The following is a 14,591-nucleotide window of genomic DNA, read 5'->3' as shown; positions in this document are numbered from 1 at the left end:
AAAATATTCAACATAAATATTTAAAAAATAAACAAGATAAAAAAATAATCTTTTAAAAAAGGAAAAGATATGAAAATAGATAAATAAATAAAAAAAAAATTTATTATAATTTTTAAATTAAAATAAATGAAATATAAAATTAATTAAATAATTTTATTAGGGTTTAATAAAGTCTCTTTAGATTATCTCCATCATAGCTAGGAGTTAATTAAAATAATTAACCTAAATTTAATTAAAAAATATTTGAAATCCGACACCACTCGCGAGCTCGCATGACTTCGGCGTTGTCGTAGGGTTGTGCGACCAGCCATGGTCGCGGGGATTGAGTGACTCCTTCGGCGCGACCACATTGGCCGTACGACCCCTCTACAGTGATCGCAGGGTCGCACGATGTCTCCGCGGCGGCAACGGAAGAGTTATGTGACCCCTCCGCTACTATTGTAGGGTCGAGCGACCCCTCCGCTGTGACCACGGGATCGTGCAACACGTCGCACTTGTCGTGGGTCTGGTGCCGAGGTCATGCCGGTGCTGGTCGCCGAGCGGAACGAGACATTTCACCCGTTTCGACCGTTTCGGCACGACACTTTAAACCATGATTATAATAACGATCCTTTAAAATTCAACAAATAAATATATCCATAAGTGATGGTGCCAAGTTGAAAAATAAAAATAAAAAAACGGCAATTGATATATGTTTGCTCATCACCAAATTAAAGTGAAACAATAGCCAGGTGCATATGATCGACAATAGCAATGACAACATGGCAGCACAAGAAGAATCCATAGACTTCAATTGGTGATCTACAGTTTGGTAAAACAGCAATCACATGAGGAGATAATATGAATAGAACATGCATTCTGTAAAATAGCCACTTCTAGTAAGTCACTTCTTACTAGATCCACAAAGCTCACCCATCGAAGTCAACCTCCCTCTCCTCCCACAACCTTTGATTTCTCAATCTCTGAGAGCAAACCATAACCTCCTACCATCAGCGAGCTCACTGCCGTCGCTGCACTATTCGTCCCCTCTACCACAAGAGAGGAATTTACTTCCCCTGCAATGTTGTGTTCAATAGCTATTGCCACACACCCAATTATTATCGCCAACCACCCACATGCATCACCTATTGTGTACGTTCTTGCATCCCTAATGTCATTGCCCATGTTCCACAACAATTTGATGGTGCCAAGGGGAGAACCTTCCTACTAATCTACTTTGCCTCCTTTTATCACAGCAACACCTCCTTTCTTCAGTGTCCCAACTCTTCTCAACACTTACTCTGAAGGAAATCAGATTATTCAAAAGTAGTACCTACTTCAAAGCTAACGCCTAATATCTCTATTTCACTTAAATTGACGAATTCTAATTGAAGAATGTGATTTATCTACAATGGTAGAATACGATGATTTTGTCCCTTCTAACTATAAGATCACCACCCTTGGTTTACAATTTGATGAGTTAAAAAAAACTACAAAAATATGAGGAAACAGAAGCTGAGTTCAGATATACCTGCACTGGTTTAGTTAGGCATGGCCATATTTTTTAGCCTTAAAAAAATCAGATTGGAGGCTCTAGTATCTCGTTTAACCCCATAAGTCGTAGCTTTCATATAAACATAATAATAAATAAGACCATAATGTGGTTGCAATAGTAGAAGTTTATTTTTTATTGTCATGATTGATAACAAGCTAAAGTTGTACGGTTGAGAATGATACCTCATGTTCTGATCAAATAGAGAAATACCATTAGCATCTTTTCTGGGTCGTTTATGAGAAGCCCCACCCACTTTCATCTGAACTCGTGAACCCACGAAATTTGCATATGGCAAGTGCATTACTAAGGATAATACTTAAGACACTTAAATACATGGAGCAACGAGGAAATAGTGTTGTCGAGCTTCAATATAGGGCATTGTATAGTATCAATCAAAAATATTTCATGTCTAATACGAATAAAGGATGTACTAGTTCTATTGGGAGTTCAATCTGTTTGTGCATCATGAACGGATGTCATATCAAGTTACAGATTTGTCCCCTCGGGACGGTGCGGTGGTTAAGCCATGGGGTGTTACCACATGAGGTCTTGGGGTAGAAATTCGACGCGTCCGAGCATGCCTTCTCCCTTGCCTTGGCCACCTGCACTAATAGCTAGTAGTCACCCATGATTTACCTCCTCCGTGTTGACCTAGGGACGGGTTGGCAGGGGCATTGGGGGCGAGCGAATCACCTTTTGCCACACAAGAGACTAACAATGAGAAGAATGTTTGAAACATCAAAAGTTCAAATAGCAATGGGACGATACGAGTGAACAACTATAAAATTATTTTTTTTTTATACCTCTGATCTTTCTCTTTGCTTTGTAAGTTTCAAAATGCACTTGACGCCTTCATCTTTCTCATCAGCATGACAATTTGCTTCAATTGGTCCCAACTTATTATTGTATGAATAAATGATTGGTAACTTAGTGTAAAATAAGTAAAAAATAATTTTCACTTCACCATTAATTTATTGACCAATATAAATTCCTTCTTTCATTTAGGTAATAACTTACATGTACAATGCTCTTAAAAAAATGGTTAACCATCCAAATTATGTGATTGTGTGAATACAGAGGAAGTAAACTTGTTATTCACTGAACCAATTATACTTACCTTAAACACTGGACCAAAACCACCTTCTCCCAATATGTTGGTAGGATTGAAGTCTTCGGTTGCAGCCCTCAGTTCAGCATAACTAAAGGGGTAAGATTTCACATCTAGTCCTTCTAATACTGCAAAACATTTTGCCAAGAGATTTAAAATGTTAATTAAGCTATGATTATATGAGTAATTAGTATGCTGACAAGTACCTTTAGATGGTTCATTTATCCTTTTTTGTCATTGAATTAACATAAAGGTTGCACATATTGCTAACAACACTACAACAGCAACACCAGCAAAAAAAACAACAATTAAACGCTTATGCTTATGGTCATTTTCAGGGCTTGCAGTAAGTGGTTTATTTGATACGGCAGGTGTAAAATCTGCAGTCATTCTAAATGATATGGTGATAAAGATGGGCCCCCAAAAAGTGGGTCAAAGCAGTGAAGACCGGCTAACGTGGAGGTCAAAGTCAAACGGTCAAATTCGCAAAGTCGGATGGACCACGAGACTGCGGATCAGGCAAGGTTGGCTGAGCAGACTTTAAGCACCGGTCGAACGTGAAAGGCCGACTGGATCGTTCAAACGGTTGTCCATTCAAAACTTGCAGCTGTGGTTAAGAGCCAAATGCTAAGTTACCCGGCCCACCTACCTTGCCGATATAACCTTAGGTTCGATCGGACACAATACGCCTCTCTGACAATATGAAAGCCAAGTGAAGAACATATCAGTAGCTTTACTCTGTGTGGCCGAGCGGTGACATACCGGCCGAGTGACGGCCGGTCGGCCTATAGCGGGACCCACCTACATGTCATATCATATTTTTTTGGAAGTTTGTGCCGAAAAGGACAAAGAATATCCCGCCGGCAAATCATCCTTTAGAAGCTTCCAGCCCATCAACTTACAACGATTTGTGAGCTCATATGACCTATCATTTCTTAGGAAAGCTCTGAGAAACGTGTTAATGCTTTGAGATGCGTGAACAACGCAACAATCACACTATAAAAGGGGTCTCCATCTATAGACGGAGGTATGTGATGCTTTTTATTTGCACACGTCATTCGCTACAGTTCATTACTTTCTTCTCTAAGACTGAGTGAGCATCAGAGGATCAACACCAGGACCTCTTCCCTAGCCCAACACTAATGCTCCTTGTGTTATAGGACAGCGCAGAGTCTTCACCAAGTCCACAGCAGAGCCACGTCCCAGCATCACTAAATATTCGAAGTTGGCCATCTCAAATAAGAAAGCGAAATTCTGCTTTGCATGACTATACAGTATGCAGCAAGTACCTTTCCAACCCAAAAGAAATGGATTTCAAGAAAATTGTTTGTTACTGGAGATATGTATTCCTTAACAACAGCTCTAAAAGATCTCCTACCAGCCTCCTTTCTTATATTGAAGTCCTTTTCTTAAGGATCAGTCTATAACAATAAATATATACAGGAAAGGAATGTATTGAATTAGTAACTTGAGGCAAATTGCAATAGTTCAATGATTCTATGTTCTTAATGTGGAAAGAATAGAAACTTTTCTTACTACTGCAAATCATTGATTAAAATCTCGAGTCATTTCGTCCAATAATGGCGAAACATCTTTTTTCACCCACGGACCGGCACCAGCACATGCATGCCTCTTATGCTAGAGCACCACCGAGCCCCGCGGATGTGTCGTTGCGCGAGCTTGGGAGCATTGCAGAACAAGTTGGAACAGGAGCGCGACACATCCGGACAGGTCACGCGAGCTCAACGACGCCTTAGGATGCATCGTGAAACACGGCAGAACAGGAGGGCGCCAAGGTTTAGTTAGGTTTAATAAAATAACTTAGACTAATAACTTTAATCAACTTCTAGTTATGATTGAAATAATTTAGATAGACTTAATTTAAGCTTAAAAAAATTATCCCATTATATATATATATATATAATATTTTATTATTTATTTTTAAATATTAAATTAAATTTTTTATTTTTAATTAATATATTTTATATTTAAAAAATATCGAAACAATATCGGCACGACACGATATGATATCGAAACTATATCAATCCGATCTAGGATTGAAACCTCAACACGGGTCAAGATTTTAAATCATGTTGTAAACTGATATTTGACTTTTATGAAGTCTCCTGGGAAAAAAGTTAAATTAAAAAATCATACGCATTATACAAGATCAATACAAAATTGTTGCATCCTTGGAGATAATTTTGATGTAGACATGTGATGCGTTATTTGTTTTCCACTTGAGTACTTTATTTTAAAAATTTGTAATAAATATCATTTCAATAAAGTAGATTGTTACAAATTCAGTTTCAAAAGTCATACCTGAATATAGATATCGAAAACTCTTCTACCCAACTATTGGTTCAAGGATGATATACTCAGAGAATTGAACCTTTATGGAGTAATTTCCATTCTGAAGACCGAAACCATAATATATTAGTGAAGATGTCGACATTCTTGCATTGTGAAATAGACATAGGTCTAGAGTATTCTCGAATTCAGATCCGAGGTTATATAGCCTAATATCCCAATTTAACTGGTTTGTTACATAATAGGATGCACTTAGAGACTCGCATTACACAGTGCCATCAGAAGTTGTAATTGGACTACTACCTCCACATAATATACTAAAGGAATAAATTAGAATTATTTAAAAAATAATGCTGAAATAATAAGAATATTTGAATAAGTTTCTATCAAGAAGAATTAACACATAATTATCAATGACCAAAATTGCATTTTCTCACAGTTTGGGAAATCACAATAGCATGGGATATCACGCTAAAAACATTTTAAACCCAAAATCAATTTGCTACTTATATCACCAAACATAAGATAAATGATTTTAAAACAAAAAAACATTATACAGAAAAAAGCAAACACTTGGGACAATTTTTTTTGTTTTGTTTTTTTGTATTATGAAAGTACCTGTTGGAAGCACCAATAACAAAGTTGTTTGCCACCAAGTTTCTAGATAAAATTTTCCCGAGGTTAAGAGAAAAAAGGGTGAAGAAACACAAAGAAGCTAACTAAACTATTATGATGAAAATGTTTTAGTCCCTGACTAAACCTCAAGAGTACTTGGAAGACAATGAGAGTTAACGCAGACGCTCTAATTGATAATATTTTCTAAAACAATGCTAGAATTAATTGATTTTTACAAGATCAAAGAAGATTCTGATGTTCTACTTGCATTTGTAGATTATGTTGATTAACCCAAGAAGGAAAGCTTCATGATAAATAATTGTATGATAGGTCACACTGCAAAGAAACACATAAGTCTACCAAATGAATTCATATAAGGAAATTAAACTAGATTGAAATTTAAACCGAGGCTTGAAGCTATAAGCAACAAGAAACATACATACATGCTCATTAGTGAATAACTCTTTTGCGCTAGGGATAGGCTGCTGTTACAAAGGAATCTAATTGAAGAGTACAACAACAACAACAACCAAGCATTTTCTCACTAGGTGGGGTCGGTTGTATGAATCCTTTTACGTCATTAAGCTCTATCTCCTATTATATCATCATCTATATTTAAATAAATTTTATCCTATTTTATTGTTGCTAACCAAGTCTTTTTTGGTCTTCCTCTTCCTCGTTTGATATGCATGTTTATCATAGTTTCACATTGTCTAACTGAAGCATTTATTGGTCGTCTAAGTACATGTTCGTACCATCTTAAACGTGTATCTCGGAATTTTTCCTCAATAGATGCAACTCCGACTTTCTCTCTAATGCTCTCATTTCTTATTTTGTCCATCTTTGTATGTCCACACATCTACCTTAACATCCTCATCTCTGCAAATCTCATCTTCTGCTCATGTGCTCGAGTCATAGCCCAACATTCAGCTCTATATAACATAGCAGGTCTAACTGCGATTTTATAGAACTTACCTTTAAATTTAAAAGGTACTTTACGATCACATAAAATACTCGACGCTCCCCTCCATTTCACCCATCCTGCTTGTATTCTATGTAAGACATCTCTCTCAATCCCTCCATCATTTTGTAAAAATGATCCTAAATATTTAAATCTCTCGGTTCCGGGCAACTCGTCCTCTCCTATTTTAACAATTGTTTCATTACTTCTAATATTGCTAAACTTAAATTCTATATATTCCGTCTTTAATCTACTAAGTTTAAAATCTTTCCCTTCTAGTTTTTCCCTCCAAGATTCTAGCTTAGCATTTACTCCTTCACGTGTCTCATCTACAAAAATAATATCATCTGCAAACAACATGCACCACGGTACTGTGTCTTGAATGTGCACAGTTCGTCCATAATTAATGTAAAAAGATAGAGACTTAGCATATGTAACTCTCTCTGAAATATTATGATTCTCAAGACTTTTTACTCCAACAATACATATCCTTAATTAGTTCAATATATGTTACGCTAACACCTCTCTTTTCTAAAATTCTCCATATAATTTCTCTTGGGACTCTATCATAAGCTTTTTCTAAGTCAATGAATACCATGTGTAGATCTTGTTTTTGCTCCCGATATTTTTCAATTAATTGTCTAAGAGGATGTATAGCTTCTATTGTCGACCTTCCAGGCATGAATCCAAATTGATTTTCTGTCACTGGTCTCCTTCCTTAACCTTTTTTCTATTACTTTTTCCCAAAGTTTTATAGTATGATTCATTAGTTTAATACCCCTATAGTTTGCACAATTTTGTACGTCTCCCTTATTCTTATATAAGGGAACTAGAGTACTTATCCTCCATTAATCAGACATTTTTTTTCATTTTCAATATCATGTTAAATAATTTTGCAAGTGATTCAATACCTTGTTTCTCTAAGCACTTCCATACCTCTATCGGAATATCATCTGGTCCAACGGCTTTTCCATTGTGCATCTCATTTAAAGTTTGTTTTACTTTTAAAGTTGGAATTCTACGATAAAAATTAAAATTTCTATACTCATTTGACCTAATTATATTACCTAAGTTAAGTTGGTCACCTAAACCTTCATTAAAAAGTTGATGAAAATACCGCTTCCACCGCTCTTTTATTTCTCCATCGTTTACTAATACCCTATTACATTCATCTTTAATACATTTTATTTGGCTAAGATCTCTTGTTGTTCTTTCTCTCAGTTTAGCTATTCTATAAATGTCTCTTTCCCCTTCTTTTGTATCCAATTTTTGATATAACCATTCAAAAGTTTCATTTTTTTCTTCACTCACTACTTTCTTAGCTTCTTTCTTGGCTATTGTATATTTTTTTAAGTTTTCCTCGTTTTTACAAATATAGAATTCCTTATAAGCTATTCGTTTTTCCTTCACTTTCTCTTGTACTTTCTATTCCATCACCAAGATTCTTTACTTAGTGGTGCATGTCCCTTTGACTCACCGAGTACACTCTTAGCTACTATGTTCAACTTTGATACCATCTTATCCCATGTTGTATTAGAGTCATCGTATATTTCACCTAATGCTTGTACTTCTACTTTCTCTAGGGATGACTTTGCAATCTTTACAAATCTTTCTATCCTTTTTCCTAACCATAAGAAAGTCAATTTGAGATTTATTATTCCCATTTTTGAATGTGACTAAGTGTTCTTCTCTTTTCTTAAAAAAACGTATTAGCTAATATAAGGTCATATGCTATCGCAAAATCTAATATAGTTTTCCCTTCCTCATTCCTTGTTCCAAACCCATAACTCCCATGTATTCTCTCATATACCTCATTTTTCATTCCGACATACTCATTTAGATCACCTCCTATTAAAATCATTTCATTTGGAGGAATATTTTGTAATATTTCATCTAAGTCCTCCCAAAACCTTGATTTGGTAGCTTCATCTAATCCTACTTGTGGTGCATATACGTTAATTATGTTCATAGTTTCTTTCGCCACTATTATTTTAAGGGCTATAATTCTATCTCCTTTTCTAACTACTCCTACAACTTCATTCTTTAACAAACTATCTACAATAATACCCAATCCATTTCTTGCTATACTCTTTCCAGTGTACTATAACTTAAAACCCGAGTTCTCTATCATCTTTGCCTTCTCACTTGTCCATTTTGTCTCTTGTACACACAAAATACTAATTTTTCTCCTAATAATCATATCTACTACCTCCATTGATTTACCAGTGAGAGTTCCTATGTTCCATGTTCCAAATCTTAGATTATTAGTTTTCCTATCATATTTGTTCTTATCCAACCTATGGTGAGAGAACTCTTGCCTATTTAACACTACATCCAAGTTCTCATAGAGATGTAGCGGTCCTTACTGAGACGTTACAGTCGGACCCTGTAACACGAACTCTTGCATATTTATCACTACATCCGAATTCAATTGAAGAGTAGAGTAAAAATTTTAAGTTTAAAAAGTAATCAATCCAAACCAAAAGAATATGTTAAATTAAGTGTGAAGGAAAAATTAAGCAATTCTCACAAGTAGCAAAAGTGAACTTAAACTGAAGGGCTCAGGAACTTGGCCTGTTAGATTGTTTAAACTCAAATCTAAGCAAAAAGTTAAGAATGATGAAATCATTGGCCAGCTAGACATTAAATAAAATGACAAGATCGACTAATAGAACATCAGCGAACATTACATAGATTGACAGCTCATATAAAGACATAAGAAGCGTACAGTTCCTTTAAACTTTAGCATCTTGAGAAGTCTTGTGGAATAGTATTAGAAATCTTGCAATTCCTTAACACTCTACAAAAATAGTTATGATGTCATATGGGACAAAGTCTACGCTAAACAAGAAAATAAAATTTAACCAAATTATCTTACAAAGTTACTAATAAACTCCAAAGAAAGCTCCCATTTATTATCTCTCCTATTCTTCTGCATAAGGTTTTTTGATGCTACTAATGCCCAAGGGCAGACTTCTATGCTTAGTTAGGTAATCCAATTTTTTAAAGTGCAGTATAATAACAGTTACACTTTCCAAGGCCATCTGAAACCAAGAAGCAACACATGGAAGAACTAAGGAGGGTTCCACTCACGATAACACTGAAATTGCACCCACAACAGTATCAGCAAGGGATTCTTTCACGATCTATTAGTTTCATTATCACTTAAACAAACAATGACCTTTCCGACTTTCCCAAGAAAAAGGGAAAAAGGTAAGGGATTTACTTTGGCCTGAGTTACTGAGCAGAAACACTTTTGATTAGAGCTAATGTTTCTAGAAGGCAATCTAATATAATTTTCTTTATTTATATGAATATCATACAGTTGCTCAAGTTGGAGATACTTCTGAAAATTAATTACCAAGTATCGAAGAGAATAATTTTCCAAGAGCAGAATGATAGTATCTAGAATGATTAATTTACTAAGTATCATCGACCTCCATTTGAAGGATGATAGTATCTAGAATATCAAAGAATCTATCAGCAGCAGAATGATAAAACAGAAGAATTAGAAAAATAAAACCAGAACATTGGATAACATAGACAATACTGTTCTAGAAGATTTGCCAAGAGCTCAAAGTGCTCTTGCAGGAATAATATGTGTATTGATAAGATAGAGTTCACTATTAAAGGATTAAAGTAGAAAGATTTCTGCATGTGAATGTCTGCTCAGCCCAGTATATCTGCTCAGCCCAACCCAGTGAATGTAAGATATAGTACACAGGTATGGACAGAACAGCTGTTTAGAAATAAAGAGTTAATATAACTTAAAAAAAAAACCTAATGGACAGAAAATAAAACATTGCGACCATGGCAAAGAATGAAAGTTTCAAAAACTCATTATGTGGTTGGAGTGTTGACAAGCCAACTCTTCTAAAAGAAAATGTTATTTCCTATTGATGGATAAGATGCAGCACACTCACCCAAGATCTCACACCCTTCAACCAAGTTGGCATGCTTCCGAATGTGTTATAATATTAGGCATAAGAGTCCAAAGGAGGCAAAAAAAGGTAGTCGCAATCACGAGTTAAATTGCTTTGCATGATTTTTTTTGTCGAAAGACATTTATTTAGAGAGATGGAAACTAAGATCGGCGTGTGTGATGACAAAGAAGTAGGTGTAAGGTAGGGCATGGGGATCAAGTTCAACTCATTATGTCAATTGATGTAGCAAGGAACTACATCTCACATAGAGGAGAAATCCTCACTTAGAGAAGATAAAGTGGAATACTTGTAATTTAAGCTTGCCATTATAAAGGGACATTGCTACACATTTTAGACTTAGTACTATAAAAACTAGCAGAGAAATAATCGATTTAAATCACTCAACAATCCTTATTAATTGCCTATCCAAATTAAAGATAGCAAATAAAGCAAATAAATTAGCATAGCCAATTATTAAACAATTCGAAATTCAAATTCAAATTCAAATATTGTTTCCCAACCAACATTTCTTACATTCATTAAATTTCCCAAAAGGGGACCATCCATCAAGCCCAATTCTAAAGATAGATAAGCATTAAATGAGTTTATATTTCTTCCTACCACTATTATGCTTTAGTACCTCAACTTCATGGAGCTTTTCATAGCCATCAAAAAATAGCTTTTGTGAATTGGAATATATTGTTTCAAAGTTGTTAACTCAAAAATAAAAGTAAAGTGCATGAAAAAGATCTCCATATATAATCCCATAACAAAATAAAGCATGAGACATTGAGAAATAACAAAGAAAATTTTACACATTAATAAAAACACATGCAAACTCTACTTAAGTTGAAGGTGTGGCATGTCTATTTGTCATATTCTAATAATTTCCTACTACATTAAAAGTTAAGAACTTATATTTCTCTCAGTTTGTTCAATGGACATAATTTTCAATGATTCATATTAGCTATCCCTAAATGATAACATTAATAAGTAAAATGATTAGATAATAATATAGATTGTCTGATCAAGGCTAAGCTTTTTATTTCTTTCTTTTTCATTGTACTGACTAGGATAGCATGGTATTGACGTCATAATCAAAGTGTTAACTCATCCTTATATTGCTTATTTGGTTGGAAACTATAAGTGCTAACAATTGTAAGTTTTAAAGTGAGGAAGTAAAATGAAAAAAATGGGTCATTTATATAACTAAATACCCAAAGTTGTAGTTATCGACAAGGTAGATAGGAGGACTTTGGTAGGATTTCAAAATAATTTGAGGAAAGAAACTAAATAATTTCTTGTGTTTGTACATAAGACACTCTTAAGAATGATAATAAGCATCAGTGAATAGAAGCGGTGACAATATTACAATTTGTACAAATGTTGTACTAATAAAATTAAGATCTAGCAAATAAAATTAGGATTTTTTGGCAAATTTAGATAAAAAGGAGATATATCAGTTCTTGATTTCAGTACTACAGTCCAAGCATCAATATTACCTCTTGAATCAAATAATAATTAACTAGGATAGTAATATAATAAAAATGAAAGTCGAGAGTGCACCCCATATCACGAGTGAAACCAGATGTGGAGTTGTGGGCAACTTTATGGAAATCTAGTATAGTTTCAATAGCTCCTTTTAAGAGATCTACATATTCTTCTCCCTTCTAAGATTTTGGATCCTTTTGATGCCTAGATAAAAACCAATGCAGCTTCATAATTCAGTAACATTTGAAGCTGACTCCAGTCACTAGAACACTAAAAAACCTGCCTTTATTCACAAATAACAAATTACAGACACTAAAAATAAGACTCATCAACAATGTTACAAATTGCAGAGAACACAAATCCAGAAACCAGTGTAACAAAATTCACATCTAAACATGGAATCCTAATTTCAGAGATAGCCCACAAGTTTTCAAAAAACAAACACTGAGGTTTCAGGAGCAGAAAATCAAAATAGAAAGTCTTTCAGATAAAGAAAACTCAACTCCAAAACCATAAATATAGCAGGCTGAGTTCTTTGCCGGTAAACCAATATTTTAACTTCAAATAGAAGGAAAATCTAGTGCAGATCCACAAAAACCAAAACATCACATATATCAGGCAAATTATTAACTGCAACAACTATAGAAAATCTTAGCTTCCAAGAAAAGCAAGCTTCCAAATCACAAAAGAGCGGTAGTCCTCATGCCATCAAGTAATGAGTGAGAGTTTAAACCTCCCAATGCAACAAGAAAATAGCTCCGTGAATGCATCCACTGCACGATTGCAATCACAAGAGTATCACAATCAGTACACCAAATAAGCACAATACTAACACAGATTTGTTTCTCAATCAAATCTACATAGAAATACTCAACTAAGAAATTATTCCACTAAGCGGAGTAAAAAATGCATTCAGTAATTCAAATTTAAAGTTAAATGGATCAATATCTAAAAATTCTTCTAAGATCTCTAAAAAGTTGAGATGTAATAATTAATCAAAGAATATTAATTGGCCGTCAAAAGGAAAAGGATCAAAGAGTTGAGATCATTATTTTTGTGGAATATGGTATGAAGAAATATTCTGAATGTATTCACAAGTTTTTATATCAAAGATTATTAAAGGATTAACTAGCTTAACAAATTAATAATATAACTTCTCCATATAATGCTAATTTTACTATCTTACTACGAACAAGAGACCTCTAAACCAATGTAGTGCATAAAACAAACTGGTCGAAAAATGTATGATTTAATTACCAATCCAACCTACATCGACAAAATAGAGAGAGTGCAACCAAAATAAATTTGAGTTTGAACATCATCATAGTGAATAAAATCTTCAAAAGAACAGAGAGTGCAACTAACTAGTGAGATGAACTCAACTGACTATCAAAACAAATAACTCAACTCCAACTAGAGGACCCAACATCCTAATGCAATTAATAGACTAATAAAATGTAACGACCCAAACTTCCTCATTACGAGTCCTAATAGTGGTTAAAAATATTTAGAAATACTTTAGAAATATTCTAGAGATTTTTAGAATATTTTTATGCAATTTTTGGAGGTCGTTTGATATTTTTACTAAACGAAAGAAGTTTCGACAAAAAAATGTCCAAGCCGAGATTCGAACCCGAGACCTCCGGCCGAACCAAGTTTTAAGCGAGTCCGGCTAACCAAGTGTGCAAGCAGTCGTTGCTGATTAAAAGAAGCATGAAATGTATTTAAGTAGTAGAAGTTGATAACAGGAAATAATAGGAAGAAAAAGGTTGCAGCCGAGATTTGAACCCACGAGCCAAACCTTAAGCAACGCGCGGCTGACCAAGTGTCCCAGCGAAGGTTGCTGATTAAAATGGGTAATGAAATTTATTTAAGTAATAGTTAATAGGAAACGGAAAATAAATGGGAATAAAAGGGGCGGCTGAGGAATCGAACCCGCAACCTCTGATTTAGCAAAAGCACAGCTGACCAAGTGTTCCAGCGAGCGATGCTGATTAAAAGAAGGAACGAAATTTATTTAAGCAGTAATTAATAAATAGGAAATAAATAGGAGAAAAAGGGTTCGGCTGAGGAATCGAAGTCGTGACCTTGACCCGTCAAAGATTTGGCTGACCAAGAATCCCAGTGGTGGTTCTATTTAGAAAAAAAAGAAAAATTTATTTAAGGAGTTAACAGAAATACTAGGTTATAAAAGGGATAAGTTAGGAGAGGGTTTTATTCCGGTGACCTAAACCATTCTCTCCTCTTCTGCGTGCGACGGCGGAGCTCGGGCAGAAAACAAAAGGGAGTTAGGGCATCGTCTCCGGCGGCCGGCCAAGGTCCTAGAAACCCTTCTTGTTCGGTTGTGAGTCCAAGAAGCAAGGTAAGTGCTTCTCACCTGCAGTAGGAGTAGTTTCGAACCTTTGTTCTTCTTGAATTCGAAGCATGAGAAGCGCTTATAGTGCAGATTTTTAATTAAGCCTATAGTGCAGATTTTAATTAAGCTTATAGTGCAGATTTTTATATAGGCTTATAGTGCAGATTTTAATTAAGCTTGTAGTGCAGATTTTTAATTATGTCTATAGTGCAGATTTTAATTAAGCTTATAGTGCAGATTTTTATGTAGGCTTATAGTGCAGATTTTAATTAAGCTTATAATGCAGATTTTAA

The 14,591-nt window shown here is 34.8% G+C and overlaps 1 long non-coding RNA gene across 5 annotated transcripts in view; it reads right to left on the bottom strand.

The window, feature by feature from the left end:
- Positions 1–8,850: 8,850 nt before the first annotated feature.
- The window catches only part of LOC122056726, a 50,424-nt gene continuing 44,683 nt past the window's right edge, over positions 8,851–14,591 (bottom strand). For 4 of the 5 annotated variants that reach the window (XR_006133371.1, XR_006133365.1, XR_006133366.1 and 1 more), the window contains 2 exons: positions 12,018–12,715; positions 8,851–9,326 (listed from right to left, as the gene is read on the bottom strand). This is a non-coding gene — a long non-coding RNA (uncharacterized LOC122056726). Of the gene's footprint in view, positions 9,327–10,208; positions 12,716–14,591 lie in introns of those variants that run through there. The other variant, XR_006133367.1, reaches the window with a different exon arrangement.

Source organism: Zingiber officinale, chromosome 1B (genome assembly GCF_018446385.1).
Source record: "Zingiber officinale cultivar Zhangliang chromosome 1B, Zo_v1.1, whole genome shotgun sequence".
NCBI lineage: Eukaryota > Viridiplantae > Streptophyta > Magnoliopsida > Zingiberales > Zingiberaceae > Zingiber > Zingiber officinale.
Note: the sequence above shows the minus strand (reverse complement) of the source record. Positions and strands in the feature narration are given on the sequence as shown.